Source organism: Scyliorhinus canicula, chromosome 1 (assembly GCF_902713615.1).
Source record: "Scyliorhinus canicula chromosome 1, sScyCan1.1, whole genome shotgun sequence".
NCBI classification, from domain to species: domain Eukaryota; kingdom Metazoa; phylum Chordata; class Chondrichthyes; order Carcharhiniformes; family Scyliorhinidae; genus Scyliorhinus; species Scyliorhinus canicula.
The window spans coordinates 1,370,088-1,389,617 of NC_052146.1; the positions used below are offsets into that span (position 1 = coordinate 1,370,088).

The 19,530-nt window shown below is 57.1% G+C and overlaps 1 protein-coding gene across 1 annotated transcript in view; it reads right to left on the reverse strand.

The window, feature by feature from the left end:
• The window catches only part of LOC119977131 (dynein heavy chain 10, axonemal-like), a 552,876-nt gene that overhangs the window by 230,693 nt on the left and 302,653 nt on the right, over positions 1-19,530 (reverse strand).

Genomic DNA, 19,530 nt, shown 5'->3' on the forward strand with positions numbered 1-19,530 from the left:
AGCTCTCTGTGGGAACGCAGTGTCCCATTGCCAGCTCTCTGTGGGAACGCAGTGTGTCATTGCCAGCTCTCTGTGGGAACGCAGTGTCCCATTGCCAGCTCTCTGTGGGAACGCAGTCTGCCATTGCCAGCTCTCTGTGGGAACGCAGTCTGCCATTGCCAGCTCTCTGTGGGAACGCAGTGTATCATTGCCAGCTCTCTGTGGGAACGCAGTGTCCCATTGCCAGCTCTCTGTGGGAACGCAGTGTCCATTGCCAGCTCTCTGTGGGAACGCAGTGTGTCATTGCCAGCTCTCTGTGGGAACGCAGTGTGCCATTGCCAGCTCTCTGTGGGAACGCAGTGTCCCATTGCCAGCTCTCTGTGGGAACGCAGTGTCCATTGCCAGCTCTCTGTGGGAACGCAGTCTGCCATTGCCAGCTCTCTGTGGGAACGCAGTGTGTCATTGCCAGCTCTCTGTGGGAACGCAGTGTCCCATTGCCAGCTCTCTGTGGGAACGCAGTCTGCCATTGCCAGCTCTCTGTGGGAACACAGTGTGCCATTGCCAGCTCTCTGTGGGAACGCAGTGTGCCATTGCCAGCTCTCTGTGGGAACGCAGTCTGCCATTGCCAGCTCTCTGTGGGAACGCAGTGTGCATTGCCAGCTCTCTGTGGGAACGCAGTGTGTCATTGCCAGCTCTCTGTGGGAACGCAGTGTCCCATTGCCAGCTCTCTGTGGGAACGCAGTCTGCCATTGCCAGCTCTCTGTGGGAACGCAGTGTGCCATTGCCAGCTCTCTGTGGGAACGCAGTGTCCCATTGCCAGCTCTCTGTGGGAACGCAGTCTGCCATTGCCAGCTCTCTGTGGGAACGCAGTGTCCCATTGCCAGCTCTCTGTGGGAACGCAGTCTGCCAATGCCAGCTCTCTGTGGGAACGCAGTGTCCATTGCCAGCTCTCTGTGGGAACGCAGTGTCCATTGCCAGCTCTCTGTGGGAACTCAGTGTCCATTGCCAGCTCTCTGTGGGAACGCAGTCTGCCATTGCCAGCTCTCTGTGGGAACGCAGTGTCCATTGCCAGCTCTCTGTGGGAAAGCAGTCTGCCATTGCCAGCTCTCTGTGGGAACGCAGTGTGTCATTGCCAGCTCTCTGTGGGAACGCAGTGTCCATTGCCAGCTCTCTGTGGGAACGCAGTCTGCCATTGCCAGCTCTCTGTGGGAACGCAGTGTGCTATTGCCAGCTCTCTGTGGGAACGCAGTGTGTCATTGCCAGCTCTCTGTGGGAACGCAGTGTCCCATTGCCAGCTCTCTGTGGGAACGCAGTGTCCCATTGCCAGCTCTCTGTGGGAACGCAGTGTCCCATTGCCAGCTCTCTGTGGGAACGCAGTCTGCCATTGCCAGCTCTCTGTGGGAACGCAGTGTGCCATTGCCAGCTCTCTGTGGGAACGCAGTGTGCATTGCCAGCTCTCTGTGGGAACGCAGTGTGTCATTGCCAGCTCTCTGTGGGAACGCAGTGTCCCATTGCCAGATCTCTGTGGGAACGCAGTCTGCCATTGCCAGCTCTCTGTGGGAACGCAGTGTGCCATTGCCAGCTCTCTGTGGGAACGCAGTGTCCCATTGCCAGCTCTCTGTGGGAACGCAGTGGGCTATTGCCAGCTCTCTGTGGGAACGCAGTCTGCTATTGCCAGCTCTCTGTGGGAACGCAGTCTGCTATTGCCAGCTCTCTGTGGGAACGCAGTGTGCCATTGCCAGCTCTCTGTGGGAACGCAGTGTGTCATTGCCAGCTCTCTGTGGGAACGCAGTCTGCCATTGCCAGCTCTCTGTGGGAACGCAGTGTGTCATTGCCAGCTCTCTGTGGGAACGCAGTCTGCCATTGCCAGCTCTCTGTGGGAACGCAGTGTCCCATTGCCAGCTCTCTGTGGGAACGCAGTGTCCCATTGCCAGCTCTCTGTGGGAACGCAGTGTCCCATTGCCAGCTCTCTGTGGGAACGCAGTGTGCCATTGCCAGCTCTCTGTGGGAACGCAGTGTCCCATTGCCAGCTCTCTGTGGGAACGCAGTCTGCCATTGCCAGCTCTCTGTGGGAACGCAGTGTGCCATTGCCAGCTCTCTGTGGGAACGCAGTGTCCATTGCCAGCTCTCTGTGGGAACGCAGTCTGCCATTGCCAGCTCTCTGTGGGAACGCAGTGTCCCATTGCCAGCTCTCTGTGGGAACGCAGTGTGCCATTGCCAGCTCTCTGTGGGAACGCAGTGTCCCATTGCCAGCTCTCTGTGGGAACGCAGTGTCCATTGCCAGCTCTCTGTGGGAACGCAGTCTGCCATTGCCAGCTCTCTGTGGGAACGCAGTGTGCCATTGCCAGCTCTCTGTGGGAACGCAGTCTGCCATTGCCAGCTCTCTGTGGGAACGCAGTCTGCCATTGCCAGCTCTCTGTGGGAACGCAGTCTGCCATTGCCAGCTCTCTGTGGGAACGCAGTGTGTCCATTGCCAGCTCTCTGTGGGAACGCAGTGTCCCATTGCCAGCTCTCTGTGGGAACGCAGTGTGCTATTGCCAGCTCTCTGTGGGAACGCAGTCTGCCATTGCCAGCTCTCTGTGGGAACGCAGTGTCCATTGCCAGCTCTCTGTGGGAACGCAGTGTGTCATTGCCAGCTCTCTGTGGGAACGCAGTGTCCCATTGCCAGCTCTCTGTGGGAACGCAGTCTGCCATTGCCAGCTCTCTGTGGGAACGCAGTGTGCTATTGCCAGCTCTCTGTGGGAACGCAGTGTGCCATTGCCAGCTCTCTGTGGGAACGCAGTGTCCATTGCCAGCTCTCTGTGGGAACGCAGTCTGCCATTGCCAGCTCTCTGTGGGAACGCAGTGTGCCATTGCCAGCTCTCTGTGGGAACGCAGTGTCCCATTGCCAGCTCTCTGTGGGAACGCAGTGTGTCATTGCCAGCTCTCTGTGGGAACGCAGTCTGCCATTGCCAGCTCTCTGTGGGAACGCAGTGTGCCATTGCCAGCTCTCTGTGGGAACGCAGTGTCCATTGCCAGCTCTCTGTGGGAACGCAGTGGGCTATTGCCAGCTCTCTGTGGGAACGCAGTGTGTCATTGCCAGCTCTCTGTGGGAACGCAGTGTGTCATTACCAGCTCTCTGTGGGAACGCAGTCTGCCATTGCCAGCTCTCTGTGGGAACGCAGTGGGCTATTGCCAGCTCTCTGTGGGAACGCAGTCTGCCATTGCCAGCTCTCTGTGGGAACGCAGTCTGCCATTGCCAGCTCTCTGTGGGAACGCAGCGTGCTATTGCCAGCTCTCTGTGGGAACGCAGTGTGCCATTGCCAGCTCTCTGTGGGAACGCAGTCTGCCATTGCCAGCTCTCTGTGGGAACGCAGTGTCCCATTGCCAGCTCTCTGTGGGAACGCAGTGTCCCATTGCCAGCTCTCTGTGGGAACGCAGTGTCCCATTGCCAGCTCTCTGTGGGAACGCAGTGTGCTATTGCCAGCTCTCTGTGGGAACGCAGTGTGCCATTGCCAGCTCTCTGTGGGAACGCAGTGTCCCATTGCCAGCTCTCTGTGGGAACGCAGTCTGCCATTGCCAGCTCTCTGTGGGAACGCAGTGTGCTATTGCCAGCTCTCTGTGGGAACGCAGTGTGCTATTGCCAGCTCTCTAACGGAACGCAGTGTCCCATTGCCAGCTCTCTGTGGGAACGCAGTCTGCCATTGCCAGCTCTCTGTGGGAACGCAGTGTGCTATTGCCAGCTCTCTGTGGGAACGCAGTGTGCTATTGCCAGCTCTCTAACGGAACGCAGTGTCCCATTGCCAGCTCTCTGTGGGAACGCAGTGTGCCATTGCCAGCTCTCTGTGGGAACGCAGTCTGCCATTGCCAGCTCTCTGTGGGAACGCAGTGTCCCATTGCCAGCTCTCTGTGGGAACGCAGTGTGTCATTGCCAGCTCTCTGTGGGAACGCAGTCTGCCATTGCCAGCTCTCTGTGGGAACGCAGTGTCCCATTGCCAGCTCTCTGTGGGAACGCAGTGTGCCATTGCCAGCTCTCTGTGGGAACGCAGTGTGCCATTGCCAGCTCTCTGTGGGAACGCAGTCTGCCATTGCCAGCTCTCTGTGGGAACGCAGTGTCCATTGCCAGCTCTCTAACGGAACGCAGTGTCCCATTGCCAGCTCTCTGTGGGAACGCAGTCTGCCATTGCCAGCTCTCTGTGGGAACGCAGTGTCCCATTGCCAGCTCTCTGTGGGAACGCAGTGTGCCATTGCCAGCTCTCTGTGGGAACGCAGTCTGCCATTGCCAGCTCTCTGTGGGAACGCAGTGTCCATTGCCAGCTCTCTGTGGGAACGCAGTGTGCCATTGCCAGCTCTCTGTGGGAACGCAGTGTCCCATTGCCAGCTCTCTGTGGGAACGCAGTCTGCCATTGCCAGCTCTCTGTGGGAACGCAGTGTCCCATTGCCAGCTCTCTGTGGGAACGCAGTGTCCCATTGCCAGCTCTCTGTGGGAACGCAGTGTCCCATTGCCAGCTCTCTGTGGGAACGCAGTGTGCCATTGCCAGCTCTCTGTGGGAACGCAGTGTCCATTGCCAGCTCTCTGTGGGAACGCAGTGTGCCATTGCCAGCTCTCTGTGGGAACGCAGTGTCCCATTGCCAGCTCTCTGTGGGAACGCAGTGTCCCATTGCCAGCTCTCTGTGGGAACGCAGTCTGCCATTGCCAGCTCTCTGTGGGAACGCAGTGTCCATTGCCAGCTCTCTGTGGGAACGCAGTGTGTCATTGCCAGCTCTCTGTGGGAACGCAGTCTGCCATTGCCAGCTCTCTGTGGGAACGCAGTCTGCCATTGCCAGCTCTCTGTGGGAACGCAGTGTGTCATTGCCAGCTCTCTGTGGGAACGCAGTGTGCCATTGCCAGCTCTCTGTGGGAACGCAGTGGGCTATTGCCAGCTCTCTGTGGGAACGCAGAGTCCAATTGCCAGCTCTCTGTGGGAACGCAGTCTGCCATTGCCAGCTCTCTGTGGGAACGCAGTGGGCTATTGCCAGCTCTCTGTGGGAACGCAGTGTCCAATTGCCAGCTCTCTGTGGGAACGCAGTCTGCCATTGCCAGCTCTCTGTGGGAACGCAGTGTGCCATTGCCAGCTCTCTGTGGGAACGCAGTGTCCCATTGCCAGCTCTCTGTGGGAACGCAGTGTGTCCATTGCCAGCTCTCTGTGGGAACGCAGTGTCCCATTGCCAGCTCTCTGTGGGAACGCAGTGTCCCATTGCCAGCTCTCTGTGGGAACGCAGTGTCCCATTGCCAGCTCTCTGTGGGAACGCAGTGTCCATTGCCAGCTCTCTGTGGGAACGCAGTGTCCCATTGCCAGCTCTCTGTGGGAACGCAGTGTCCCATTGCCAGCTCTCTGTGGGAACGCAGTGTCCCATTGCCAGCTCTCTGTGGGAACGCAGTGTCCCATTGCCAGCTCTCTGTGGGAACGCAGTGTCCCATTGCCAGCTCTCTGTGGGAACGCAGTCTGCCATTGCCAGCTCTCTGTGGGAACGCAGTGTGTCCATTGCCAGCTCTCTGTGGGAACGCAGTGTCCATTGCCAGCTCTCTGTGGGAACGCAGTGTCCCATTGCCAGCTCTCTGTGGGAACGCAGTGTGCCATTGCCAGCTCTCTGTGGGAACGCAGTGTGCCATTGCCAGCTCTCTGTGGGAACGCAGTCTGCCATTGCCAGCTCTCTGTGGGAACGCAGTCTGCCATTGCCAGCTCTCTGTGGGAACGCAGTCTGCCATTGCCAGCTCTCTGTGGGAACGCAGTCTGCCATTGCCAGCTCTCTGTGGGAACGCAGTGTCCCATTGCCAGCTCTCTGTGGGAACGCAGTCTGCCATTGCCAGCTCTCTGTGGGAACGCAGTGTCCATTGCCAGCTCTCTGTGGGAACGCAGTGTGCCATTGCCAGCTCTCTGTGGGAACGCAGTGTGCCATTGCCAGCTCTCTGTGGGAACGCAGTCTGCCATTGCCAGCTCTCTGTGGGAACGCAGTCTGCCATTGCCAGCTCTCTGTGGGAACGCAGTGTGTCATTGCCAGCTCTCTGTGGGAACGCAGTCTGCCATTGCCAGCTCTCTGTGGGAACGCAGTGTGCCATTGCCAGCTCTCTGTGGGAACGCAGTGTGTCATTGCCAGCTCTCTGTGGGAACGCAGTCTGCCATTGCCAGCTCTCTGTGGGAACGCAGTGTGCCATTGCCAGCTCTCTGTGGGAACGCAGTGTCCCATTGCCAGCTCTCTGTGGGAACGCAGTGTCCATTGCCAGCTCTCTGTGGGAACGCAGTCTGCCATTGCCAGCTCTCTGTGGGAACGCAGTCTGCCATTGCCAGCTCTCTGTGGGAACGCAGTGTCCCATTGCCAGCTCTCTGTGGGAACGCAGTGGGCTATTGCCAGCTCTCTGTGGGAACGCAGTCTGCCATTGCCAGCTCTCTGTGGGAACGCAGTCTGCCATTGCCAGCTCTCTGTGGGAACGCAGTCTGCCATTGCCAGCTCTCTGTGGGAACGCAGTGTCCCATTGCCAGCTCTCTGTGGGAACGCAGTCTGCCATTGCCAGCTCTCTGTGGGAACGCAGTCTGCCATTGCCAGCTCTCTGTGGGAACGCAGTGTCCCATTGCCAGCTCTCTGTGGGAACGCAGTGTGCCATTGCCAGCTCTCTGTGGGAACGCAGTGTCCCATTGCCAGCTCTCTGTGGGAACGCAGTGTCCCATTGCCAGCTCTCTGTGGGAACGCAGTGTCCCATTGCCAGCTCTCTGTGGGAACGCAGTGTCCCATTGCCAGCTCTCTGTGGGAACGCAGTGTGCCATTGCCAGCTCTCTGTGGGAACGCAGTGTGCCATTGCCAGCTCTCTGTGGGAACGCAGTCTGCCATTGCCAGCTCTCTGTGGGAACGCAGTGTCCCATTGCCAGCTCTCTGTGGGAACGCAGTCTGCCATTGCCAGCTCTCTGTGGGAACGCAGTCTGCCATTGCCAGCTCTCTGTGGGAACGCAGTGTCCATTGCCAGCTCTCTGTGGGAACGCAGTCTGCCATTGCCAGCTCTCTGTGGGAACGCAGTCTGCCATTGCCAGCTCTCTGTGGGAACGCAGTGTGCCATTGCCAGCTCTCTGTGGGAACGCAGTGTGCCATTGCCAGCTCTCTGTGGGAACGCAGTGGGCTATTCCCAGCTCTCTGTGGGAACGCAGTGTCCCATTGCCAGCTCTCTGTGGGAACGCAGTGTGCCATTGCCAGCTCTCTGTGGGAACGCAGTGTCCCATTGCCAGCTCTCTGTGGGAACGCAGTCTGCCATTGCCAGCTCTCTGTGGGAACGCAGTCTGCCATTGCCAGCTCTCTGTGGGAACGCAGTGTATCATTGCCAGCTCTCTGTGGGAACGCAGTGTCCCATTGCCAGCTCTCTGTGGGAACGCAGTCTGCCATTGCCAGCTCTCTGTGGGAACGCAGTGTGCCATTGCCAGCTCTCTGTGGGAACGCAGTGTATCATTGCCAGCTCTCTGTGGGAACGCAGTGTCCCATTGCCAGCTCTCTGTGGGAACGCAGTCTGCCATTGCCAGCTCTCTGTGGGAACGCAGTGTCCCATTGCCAGCTCTCTGTGGGAACGCAGTGTGTCATTGCCAGCTCTCTGTGGGAACGCAGTGTCCCATTGCCAGCTCTCTGTGGGAACGCAGTCTGCCATTGCCAGCTCTCTGTGGGAACGCAGTGTCCATTGCCAGCTCTCTGTGGGAACGCAGTGTGCTATTGCCAGCTCTCTGTGGGAACGCAGTCTGCCATTGCCAGCTCTCTGTGGGAACGCAGTGTCCCATTGCCAGCTCTCTGTGGGAACGCAGTCTGCCATTGCCAGCTCTCTGTGGGAACGCAGTGTCCATTGCCAGCTCTCTGTGGGAACGCAGTCTGCCATTGCCAGCTCTCTGTGGGAACGCAGTGTGCCATTGCCAGCTCTCTGTGGGAACGCAGTCTGCTATTGCCAGCTCTCTGTGGGAACGCAGTGTGCCATTGCCAGCTCTCTGTGGGAACGCAGTCTGCCATTGCCAGCTCTCTGTGGGAACGCAGTGTCCCATTGCCAGCTCTCTGTGGGAACGCAGTCTGCCATTGCCAGCTCTCAGTGGGAACGCAGTCTGCCATTGCCAGCTCTCTGTGGGAACGCAGTCTGCCATTGCCAGCTCTCTGTGGGAACGCAGTGTCCCATTGCCAGCTCTCTGTGGGAACGCAGTGTGCCATTGCCAGCTCTCTGTGGGAACGCAGTGTCCCATTGCCAGCTCTCTGTGGGAACGCAGTGTCCATTGCCAGCTCTCTGTGGGAACGCAGTCTGCCATTGCCAGCTCTCTGTGGGAACGCAGTCTGCCATTGCCAGCTCTCTGTGGGAACGCAGTGTCCCATTGCCAGCTCTCTGTGGGAACGCAGTGGGCTATTGCCAGCTCTCTGTGGGAACGCAGTCTGCCATTGCCAGCTCTCTGTGGGAACGCAGTCTGCCATTGCCAGCTCTCTGTGGGAACGCAGTCTGCCATTGCCAGCTCTCTGTGGGAACGCAGTGTCCCATTGCCAGCTCTCTGTGGGAACGCAGTCTGCCATTGCCAGCTCTCTGTGGGAACGCAGTCTGCCATTGCCAGCTCTCTGTGGGAACGCAGTGTCCCATTGCCAGCTCTCTGTGGGAACGCAGTCTGCCATTGCCAGCTCTCTGTGGGAACGCAGTGTCCCATTGCCAGCTCTCTGTCGGAACGCAGTGTCCATTGCCAGCTCTCTGTGGGAACGCAGTGTGTCATTGCCAGCTCTCTGTGGGAACGCAGTGTCCCATTGCCAGCTCTCTGTGGGAACGCAGTCTGCCATTGCCAGCTCTCTGTGGGAACGCAGTCTGCCATTGCCAGCTCTCTGTGGGAACGCAGTCTGCCATTGCCAGCTCTCTGTGGGAACGCAGTGTCCCATTGCCAGCTCTCTGTGGGAACGCAGTCTGCCATTGCCAGCTCTCTGTGGGAACGCAGTGTGCCATTGCCAGCTCTCTGTGGGAACGCAGTCTGCCATTGCCAGCTCTCTGTGGGAACGCAGTCTGCCATTGCCAGCTCTCTGTGGGAACGCAGTGTCCCATTGCCAGCTCTCTGTGGGAACGCAGTGTATCATTGCCAGCTCTCTGTGGGAACGCAGTGTGTCATTGCCAGCTCTCTGTGGGAACGCAGTGTGTCATTACCAGCTCTCTGTGGGAACGCAGTCTGCCATTGCCAGCTCTCTGTGGGAACGCAGTCTGCCATTGCCAGCTCTCTGTGGGAACGCAGTGTCCATTGCCAGCTCTCTGTGGGAACGCAGTGTCCATTGCCAGCTCTCTGTGGGAACGCAGTCTGCCATTGCCAGCTCTCTGTGGGAACGCAGTGTCCATTGCCAGCTCTCTGTGGGAACGCAGTGTGCCATTGCCAGCTCTCTGTGGGAACGCAGTCTGCCATTGCCAGCTCTCTGTGGGAACGCAGTCTGCCATTGCCAGCTCTCTGTGGGAACGCAGTCTGCCATTGCCAGCTCTCTGTGGGAACGCAGTGTCCCATTGCCAGCTCTCTGTGGGAACGCAGTGTGCCATTGCCAGCTCTCTGTGGGAACGCAGTCTGCCATTGCCAGCTCTCTGTGGGAACGCAGTGTCCCATTGCCAGCTCTCTGTGGGAACGCAGTGTCCATTGCCAGCTCTCTGTGGGAACGCAGTGTCCCAATGCCAGCTCTCTGTGGGAACGCAGTGTGCCATTGCCAGCTCTCTGTGGGAACGCAGTCTGCCATTGCCAGCTCTCTGTGGGAACGCAGTCTGCCATTGCCAGCTCTCTGTGGGAACGCAGTGTGCCATTGCCAGCTCTCTGTGGGAACGCAGTGTGTCATTGCCAGCTCTCTGTGGGAACGCAGTGTCCCATTGCCAGCTCTCTGTGGGAACGCAGTCTGCCATTGCCAGCTCTCTGTGGGAACGCAGTGTCCCATTGCCAGCTCTCTGTGGGAACGCAGTGGGCTATTGCCAGCTCTCTGTGGGAACGCAGTCTGCCATTGCCAGCTCTCTGTGGGAACGCAGTCTGCCATTGCCAGCTCTCTGTGGGAACGCAGTCTGCCATTGCCAGCTCTCTGTGGGAACGCAGTGTCCCATTGCCAGCTCTCTGTGGGAACGCAGTGTGTCATTGCCAGCTCTCTGTGGGAACGCAGTGTCCCATTGCCAGCTCTCTGTGGGAACGCAGTGTCCCATTGCCAGCTCTCTGTGGGAACGCAGTGTACCATTGCCAGCTCTCTGTGGGAACGCAGTGTCCCATTGCCAGCTCTCTGTGGGAACGCAGTGTCCCAATGCCAGCTCTCTGTGGGAACGCAGTGTCCCATTGCCAGCTCTCTGTGGGAACGCAGTGTGCCATTGCCAGCTCTCTGTGGGAACGCAGTGTGCCATTGCCAGCTCTCTGTGGGAACGCAGTGTCCCATTGCCAGCTCTCTGTGGGAACGCAGTCTGCCATTGCCAGCTCTCTGTGGGAACGCAGTGTCCCATTGCCAGCTCTCTGTGGGAACGCAGTCTGCCATTGCCAGCTCTCTGTGGGAACGCAGTCTGCCATTGCCAGCTCTCTGTGGGAACGCAGTGTCCCATTGCCAGCTCTCTGTGGGAACGCAGTCTGCCATTGCCAGCTCTCTGTGGGAACGCAGTGTGCCATTGCCAGCTCTCTGTGGGAACGCAGTCTGCCATTGCCAGCTCTCTGTGGGAACGCAGTGTCCATTGCCAGCTCTCTGTGGGAACGCAGTGTCCCATTGCCAGCTCTCTGTGGGAACGCAGTGTGCCATTGCCAGCTCTCTGTGGGAACGCAGTGTGTCATTGCCAGCTCTCTGTGGGAACGCAGTGTGCCATTGCCAGCTCTCTGTGGGAACGCAGTGTCCATTGCCAGCTCTCTGTGGGAACGCAGTCTGCCATTGCCAGCTCTCTGTGGGAACGCAGTGTGCCATTGCCAGCTCTCTGTGGGAACGCAGTGTGTCATTGCCAGCTCTCTGTGGGAACGCAGTGTGCCAGCTCTCTGTGGGAACGCAGTGTCCCATTGCCAGCTCTCTGTGGGAACGCAGTGTCCCATTGCCAGCTCTCTGTGGGAACGCAGTCTGCCATTGCCAGCTCTCTGTGGGAACGCAGTCTGCCATTGCCAGCTCTCTGTGGGAACGCAGTGTCCCATTGCCAGCTCTCTGTGGGAACGCAGTGTCCATTGCCAGCTCTCTGTGGGAACGCAGTCTGCCATTGCCAGCTCTCTGTGGGAACGCAGTGTGCTATTGCCAGCTCTCTGTGGGAACGCAGTCTGCCATTGCCAGCTCTCTGTGGGAACGCAGTGTGCCATTGCCAGCTCTCTGTGGGAACGCAGTGTGTCATTGCCAGCTCTCTGTGGGAACGCAGTGTCCATTGCCAGCTCTCTGTGGGAACGCAGTGTCCCATTGCCAGCTCTCTGTGGGAACGCAGTGTGTCATTGCCAGCTCTCTGTGGGAACGCAGTCTGCCATTGCCAGCTCTCTGTGGGAACGCAGTGTCCCAATGCCAGCTCTCTGTGGGAACGCAGTCTGCCATTGCCAGCTCTCTGTGGGAACGCAGTGTCCCATTGCCAGCTCTCTGTGGGAACGCAGTCTGCCATTGCCAGCTCTCTGTGGGAACGCAGTGTGCTATTGCCAGCTCTCTGTGGGAACGCAGTCTGCCATTGCCAGCTCTCTGTGGGAACGCAGTGTCCCATTGCCAGCTCTCTGTGGGAACGCAGTGTCCCATTGCCAGCTCTCTGTGGGAACGCAGTCTGCCATTGCCAGCTCTCTGTGGGAACGCAGTGTCCATTGCCAGCTCTCTGTGGGAACGCAGTCTGCCATTGCCAGCTCTCTGTGGGAACGCAGTGTCCCATTGCCAGCTCTCTGTGGGAACGCAGTCTGCCATTGCCAGCTCTCTGTGGGAACGCAGTCTGCCATTGCCAGCTCTCTGTGGGAACGCAGTGTCCATTGCCAGCTCTCTGTGGGAACGCAGTGTGCCATTGCCAGCTCTCTGTGGGAACGCAGTGGGCTATTCCCAGCTCTCTGTGGGAACGCAGTGTCCCATTGCCAGCTCTCTGTGGGAACGCAGTGTCCCATTGCCAGCTCTCTGTGGGAACGCAGTGTGTCATTGCCAGCTCTCTGTGGGAACGCAGTGTCCATTGCCAGCTCTCTGTGGGAACGCAGTCTGCCATTGCCAGCTCTCTGTGGGAACGCAGTGTCCCATTGCCAGCTCTCTGTGGGAACGCAGTCTGCCATTGCCAGCTCTCTGTGGGAACGCAGTGTGTCATTGCCAGCTCTCTGTGGGAACGCAGTGTCCCATTGCCAGCTCTCTGTGGGAACGCAGTCTGCCATTGCCAGCTCTCTGTGGGAACGCAGTGTCCATTGCCAGCTCTCTGTGGGAACGCAGTGTCCCATTGCCAGCTCTCTGTGGGAACGCAGTGTGTCATTGCCAGCTCTCTGTGGGAACGCAGTGGGCTATTGCCAGCTCTCTGTGGGAACGCAGTCTGCCATTGCCAGCTCTCTGTGGGAACGCAGTGTCCCATTGCCAGCTCTCTGTGGGAACGCAGTGTGTCATTGCCAGCTCTCTGTGGGAACGCAGTGGGCTATTGCCAGCTCTCTGTGGGAACGCAGTGTGCCATTGCCAGCTCTCTGTGGGAACGCAGTGTGCCATTGCCAGCTCTCTGTGGGAACGCAGTCTGCCATTGCCAGCTCTCTGTGGGAACGCAGTCTGCCATTGCCAGCTCTCTGTGGGAACGCAGTGTCCCATTGCCAGCTCTCTGTGGGAACGCAGTGTCCATTGCCAGCTCTCTGTGGGAACGCAGTGTCCCATTGCCAGCTCTCTGTGGGAACGCAGTCTGCCATTGCCAGCTCTCTGTGGGAACGCAGTGTCCATTGCCAGCTCTCTGAGAGAATGTAGTTGCTTGTCCAGTCGGCCAGTAGTACAGGCACACGATGGTAGTCATGATTTTGCAAGTCAGCGCAGCAAAGATTAAATGCTGAGCAGTAATCAGTGGCACTCACACACATAAGTGGTGCTTGAGTGGGAATAGCTGGGTGTCTAGTTTGACCCCAGGCATGTTAATTGAGTGACAGTGGAATGGTTTTAGCTGCAACAAGGTAATGGTCACTGACATGTCTATACATGCTCTTCTACCTCCAGAAGCCTCCCGCCCCCACAGATCTGAGCAGAAGCATCAGTCTGTGATGACTGCCCACCCACCCACCACACTGCCCCAGCTTCTCCCCCCCTTGTGAGGCTCAGTAAAGGTGATTTTCAGCTTTAACAGTCTGCACCACTCCTCTCCCCCCCCCCCCCCCCCCCCCCCCCCCGTCACTGCCAATTCAACTACCCTGGCCTCCCCCGAATAAACCCCACCCCCAGTTCTCCTTGGGGTCAACCTCCCCGATGTCCCCCGATTCATCGTTGCCAATTTCACCAAATTCAACCCTGCTGGTCTGACCTGAGTTAACCCCAACCTGACCTGCCCTGATGAGGCCCTGGATACCTTGAAGCCTTTCCCTGCTCCCCTGGATCATTCTGCCGCAGTATCCTGAGTCGTCCTCCCAATACCCTCCAACTAGGCCTCTGATATCCTGGAGTCTTCACCCCGGTAGTCTCTGATTAGCCTCCCAGTCTGCCTCCAGTGCTATTCTGCTCAGCCCAGTCATCGTTAGCCAGAGCCAGTACCCCTGAGTCATGGAGTGGTCACCCCCAGTTAGAGCTGTTCCCCCCGGGTGAACCCCCTTAACGCGCTGCGCTCACCTCTGAGTTCCCCTCGGAGGGGTGCTCACCAGGTGCATGCCTTGTAAAGCCAGTTGTGATTCTCACCGTTCTAACATCATGCCCCTGTGGATGGATTGTTTGACGGTAGGGGGCGTGTTTCTGGCGTACGGGCCCTAAACTGAGTTGCAAACGTATTATACGATGTTCCCGATGGTGGGGAATGCGGCCGCACTGACAGGGGGAGGGGACAATCACGATATGGTTTAACACCAGAATAAAACATGACTATCGTCTTCTCACGATATTTTCTGCTCGTTACTGAACCTGCCCACTCTAACGGGAGTAGAAAATCCCGGCTAGAGATTCCGTTAAGGAGGTTTTCAAAGTGCTCCTTGCAGCGGGCATGACTGCCTCTGTGTGCTTGCTGGTCACCTTTCAGTTCTTGGCCTGAAGTGGGTTGGGGCCCTGTGTGGATTGGCTGTAGGTGGCTTGACAGCACTGAAGAAGACTCATGCGCCATGGTTCTCGGCTAACTGCTGTCTCTCCGGCGCTTTCTCCACCCACCATCTCATCTCGAGGTCGCGGGATTTTTTTATGGACCTCAGCCTTCAGGGTCCATTGAGCTGCTTTCTTTCTCTGCAGTTGGGTTTCTGTTTCATGTTCGCAAAAGCTTTGTACTTGTGCTTATCAACTCCTGGGTCTCCGGGTCCTTGTCATCAAACTGTGTGACGTCTACATATTCTCCCCGTGTGTGCGTGGGTTTCCTCCGGGTGCTCCGGTTTCCTCCCACAAGTCCCGAAAGACGTGCTGTTAGGTAATTTGGACATTCTGAATTCTCCCTCTGTGCACCCGAACAGGTGCCGGAATGTGGCGACTAGGGGCTTTTCACAGTAACTTCATTGCAGTGTTAATGTAAGCCTACTTGTGACAATAATAAAGATTATTATTTTAATAAAAAAGTTTTTGATCGAGTATCTCTTCGTAGATAATGTTGATGTTAGCCTTGAGAGAAGACCAGCCGCTGTGAACACTCTGCATCACTGGGTCACTGTGGGTTGTCAGGTTGGTAGCGAGGTGTTGGTTGAACAGGGTTGTCTTATCTGAGTATTTGAGGCCGTTTTGAATGCCTGAGGCATTGTTTCTGTTGCTGACTCTGCTTTGGGGCTACATTGATCGAGATCACTGAGCAGATTAGAAAGTGTCCCATCCAACATCATCAGCTCATGTCAGGCTGTGGGTGATAGGCACGTCTTTGTGATACATCACTTAGATAATGACGTTGTCACACTGGTGCCAGTGGTTGGAGCAAGGATTTGCCATGAGTCCTTCAACAAGGTGTTGGTTATGGCGAGTCCATGTTTCAGGCATTTTGTCAGGAGCAGGGTAACGTTGATGAATAAATTTCCCTACCCCATCTGCTGATTTCATCTCCCCAGAATCGGTGTCCTTTCGAACTCTGACAGTGAAGCTGTCAAAGAAGATCAGTTTATTCCTCTGATATACCATCAATTACAACACGAGAATGAGATCAAGTGAATGAAGGCTTTAATACGCAAAGAACTTATCTAGACGGAGACTTCAGTACAAACTGAGCGCCATCCACTGGATGCAACATTATATACAGCCCCGGGGAGGCGGAGCCATAGGCCGAGCCCATCGGGGTTCCAACCCAAGCCTTAAAGGCATATCACACAAAAGCTTAAAGGCATATCCCCATCTTGTGAATACATTCACCACATTCACCCCCTGTTTTAAACAAAACACAAAGTCTGTCGGGGCTGACGTGGGATCAAATGTTCAGTCTATCAGGAGGCCTGATCTTTCTCTTTGACCTCCTCAGCTCGGGCAGTGGTATGGTGGGCACAGACGTCATCGATGATGGTATATCCGGGAGCACGGCAGTCAGAGCTTCCACCTGACATGTTGAAGAAGGTTGGGGAGCAGGTGATGGTATATCCGGGAGAACGGCGGTCGGTGCTTCTGTCTGGCGTGTCGAAGAAGGTTGGGGAGCAGGGATCGGGTGGGTGGCTGGGGGCGACTGTGCAGGCACGGGGGGGGGGGGGGGGGAGGGGGGCGCGGGAGGGGCGTGGTTGGTGGCGACTGGTGATGTGGGGATGCAGGGGGAAACATTGGCAGGGGAACCAGCGGGCGCCAGATCCAGTAGGGAAACCGTATCTTGCCGTTCGTCAGAATGCGCGACGTAGGCGTACTGGGGGTTAGCGTGTAGCAGTTGGACCCTCTCGACTAGGGGATCTGTCTTATGGTTCCTCACATGCCTCCGGAGAATAACAGGTCCCGGAGTTACCAGCCAGGAAGGAAGCGAGACTCCGGAGATGGACCTCCTGGGGAAAACAAACAAGCGATTGTGAGGGATCTCGTTTGTGGCCATGCAGAGGAGTGATCTAATGGAGTGGAGCGCATCGGGTAGTACCTCCTGCCAGCGGGGAATTGGGAGACTTCTAGACCAAAGGGCCAGAAGGACAGCCTTCCAAACCGCCGCGTTCTCCCTCTCCACCTGCCCGTTTCCCTGCGGGTTATAGCTGGTAGTCCTGCTTGAAGTGGTGCCCTCACCGAGCAGGTACTGACGCAGCTCATCGCTCATGAACGATGTACCCCGGTCGCTGTGGATGTAAGCGGGGAAACCAAACAGAGTGAAGATGCTGTGCGGTGCCTTTATAACAATGGCCGAGGTCATGTCGGGGCAGGGGACAGTGAAGGGGAAGCGGGAGTACTCATCAACCACGGTTAGGAAGTATACATTACGGTTGATGGAGTGGAGGGGCCCTTTGAAGTTGATACTGAGGCGCTCAAAGGGCCGGGAGGCCATCACAGGCAAGCCTTGACTGGCCAATAGAAGTGCAGACTTGGGAATCCTTGGTCATGGCCTTGACCTCCTCGGTGGAGTAGGGCAGATTGTGGGCCTTAATAAAGTGGGCGAGCCGGGTGACCCCTGGGTGACAGAGGTCATCGTGGATAGCCCGCAGTCAATCCTGTTGCGCGCTGGCGCATGTACCGTGGGTCAGGGCATCTGGGGGCTCGTTGAGTGCCCCCGGACGATACTTAATATCATAAGTGTAGGTAGAGAGTTTGATTCTCCGCCTCAAGATCTTATCATTCTTGATCTTGCTCCGCTGTGCGTTGTCAAACATAAAGGGGGCCAACCACTGGTCAGTGACGAGGGTGAACCTCCTTCCGGCTAGGTAGTGCCTCCAATGACGCACAGCTTCCACAATAGCTTGCGCCTCCTTCTCGACAGAGGAGTGCCGGATCTTGGAAGCGTTGAGGGTTCTAGAAAAAAACGCAACTGGCCTGCCCGCCTGATTGAGGGTAGCAGCCAGGGCGACGTCTGACGCATCACTCTCTACCTGGAAGGGAATGGTCTCGTCCACCGCATGCATAGCGGCCTTAGTGATAGCGGCCTTGATATGCCTGAAGGCAGGGGAAATGTCGTGTTCTTAATAAGTGGGCGGGCTTTGTCCGCATAGTTGGGGACCCACTGGGCATAATAAGAGAAAAGCCCCAAGCACCGTTTGAGGGCCTTGAGGCTGAGGCAGTTCCGTGAGGAGGCGCACGCAGTTGGGGTCGGACCCTAGGACCCGTTTTCCATGACATAGCCACGGATGGCTAGCCGGGTTGTGCGGTAAACTAATTTTTCTTTGTTGTAAGTTAAGTTGAGGGCCCGGGCGGTCTGGAGGATCTTCCTCAGGTTTGCGTCGTGGTCCTGCTGATCATGGCCGCAGATGTGACATTGTTCAAAAAGGGACCCTAAGGAAGTGGAAGAGCCGGCTCGCTGTTTCAAAAGCCATGTAGTGGCAATCTTCCGGGCGGATCGGGAGCTGGTGGTAGGCAGACTTCAGATTGAATGTGGAGAAATCCCGGTGTTACGCGATCTGGGTAACCATCTCTGCTTTGCGGGGAAGTGGGTACGCATCAAACTGTGTGAACCGGTTTATGGTCTGGCTGTAATCTACCACCATCCGGTTCTTTCCTCCGGATCGGACTACCACAACCTGCGCCATCCAGGGGCTGTTGCTGGCCTCGATGACCCCCTCTCTCAAGAGTCACTGGACCTCTGACTTGATGAAAGTCATATCCTGGGCACTGTACCACCGGCTCCTAGTGGCGATGGGCTTACAGTCTGGGATGAGGTTCACAAAGAGTGAGGGGGGACATCCTTCAGAGTCGCGAGGCTACAGACCGTGAGGGGGCGGGTAAGGGTCCGCTGAACTTCAGGGTCAGGCTTCAGTGACTGCATTGAGAATCCAGACCAAGCAGTAGGGACACGCAGAGGTGAGGGAGGACATAGAGTTTAAAGCGGGCGTATTCAGCGCCCTGGATCTTGAAGTTCGCAATACAGTACCCCCGAATTCAGACGGAATGGGACCCAGAGGCGAGGGAGATTGTTTGGGAAGCAGGGTAGGTGCGCAGGGAGCAGCCCCTTACCGTTTCTGGATGCATAAAACTCTCCGTGCTCCCGGAGTCAAAGAGGCAGGGGGTCTCGTGCCCGTTAACCTGGACAACCATCATGGAGCTCCGCAGGTGCTTCGGCCGTGACTGGTCGAGGGTGACTGCTCCAAGCTGCGGGTAGTCATTGTCATCCGGGATATCGGAGTCACAAAATGGCTGCCCCCATCGGTCGCAGTGTCGGGTTGAGCAGAAGATGGCGGCCAAGATGGCCGCCCCCACGAATCGCACGAGGCCGATGATGCATCGGAAAAGGGCGTGTCCAGCAGGCACGCAGCCACATTGCGTGGCCTGCGGGCCTGCGAGTCCGTTGGCCGGGCCTGGTGAGTTTTCTGCTTCTGGGCCTTCGGTCTGGCCAGGCAGACTCTAGCGAAATGCCCCTTTTTGCCCCAGTCGCTACATGTCGCGGAGCGGGCTGGGCAATGCTGTCTAGGATGTTGGCCCTGACCACAGAAGTAGCACAATGGTCCCCCGGTCTGGGCGGGCAGCTGCGCGGCACAGGCCTGTGGCGTGGTCAGGTCTGGTGAAGTCCGCGTGGGGCTCCCAGGGTCCACGGGATACGCGCCGAGGTTCTGGTAGGCCACCTCTAACAACGTGGCTAATTTTACAGTTTCCTGCAGGTCGTTTGCCCCATTTTCTAGGAGTCGCTGCCTGACGTAGTTGGAGCGGATTCCAGCCACGTAGGCGTCCCGGATCTGCAGCTTCATGTGGTCCTCCGCACAGCTTGGTAATTGCAGTTTCTGGCGAGCATGGTGAGCTTTTCCAAATACTCATCCAGCAATTCCCCGGAGCGCTGCCGGCTGGTAGAGAGTAGATGCCGCGCAAACACCTTGTTGACAGGCTTGATAAAGCACTTCTTTAGAATCTCGACCGCAGCGTCATACCAGGCCGCCTTCTCGATTAAAACTGAGATTCTGTGGCTCACCTGGGCGTGGAGGAGGTGCAGCTAGTGAGTTTCAAGGATAGGTGCTTCTGAGGAGCCGATATATGCCTTGAAGCAGTGAAACCAGTGTGAGAAGATCTCCTTGGCTTCTGGCGCACAGGCATCTAGATCGACTTTCTCTGGCTTGAGAGCGGGGTCCAGAGTGTCGTTATTTGCATTTTAAATTGATATGCCATCAATTACGACACTAGAATGAGATCAAGTGAATGAAGGCTTTAATATGCAAAGAACTTATCTAGACGGAGACTTCAGTACAAACTGAGCGCCATCCACTGGATGCAACATTATATACAGCCCTGGGGAGGCGGAGCAAGAGGCGGAGCCAGAGGCGGAGCCAGAGGCGGAGCCCACCGGGGTTCCAACCCAAGCCTTAAAGGCATATCACCTATCTGGTGAATACATTCACTACACCCTTGTTGGGACTCAGACCAGGGATTGTTTGAGGCTGGAATAAAATCCCTCTTTGGAGTGGTCTG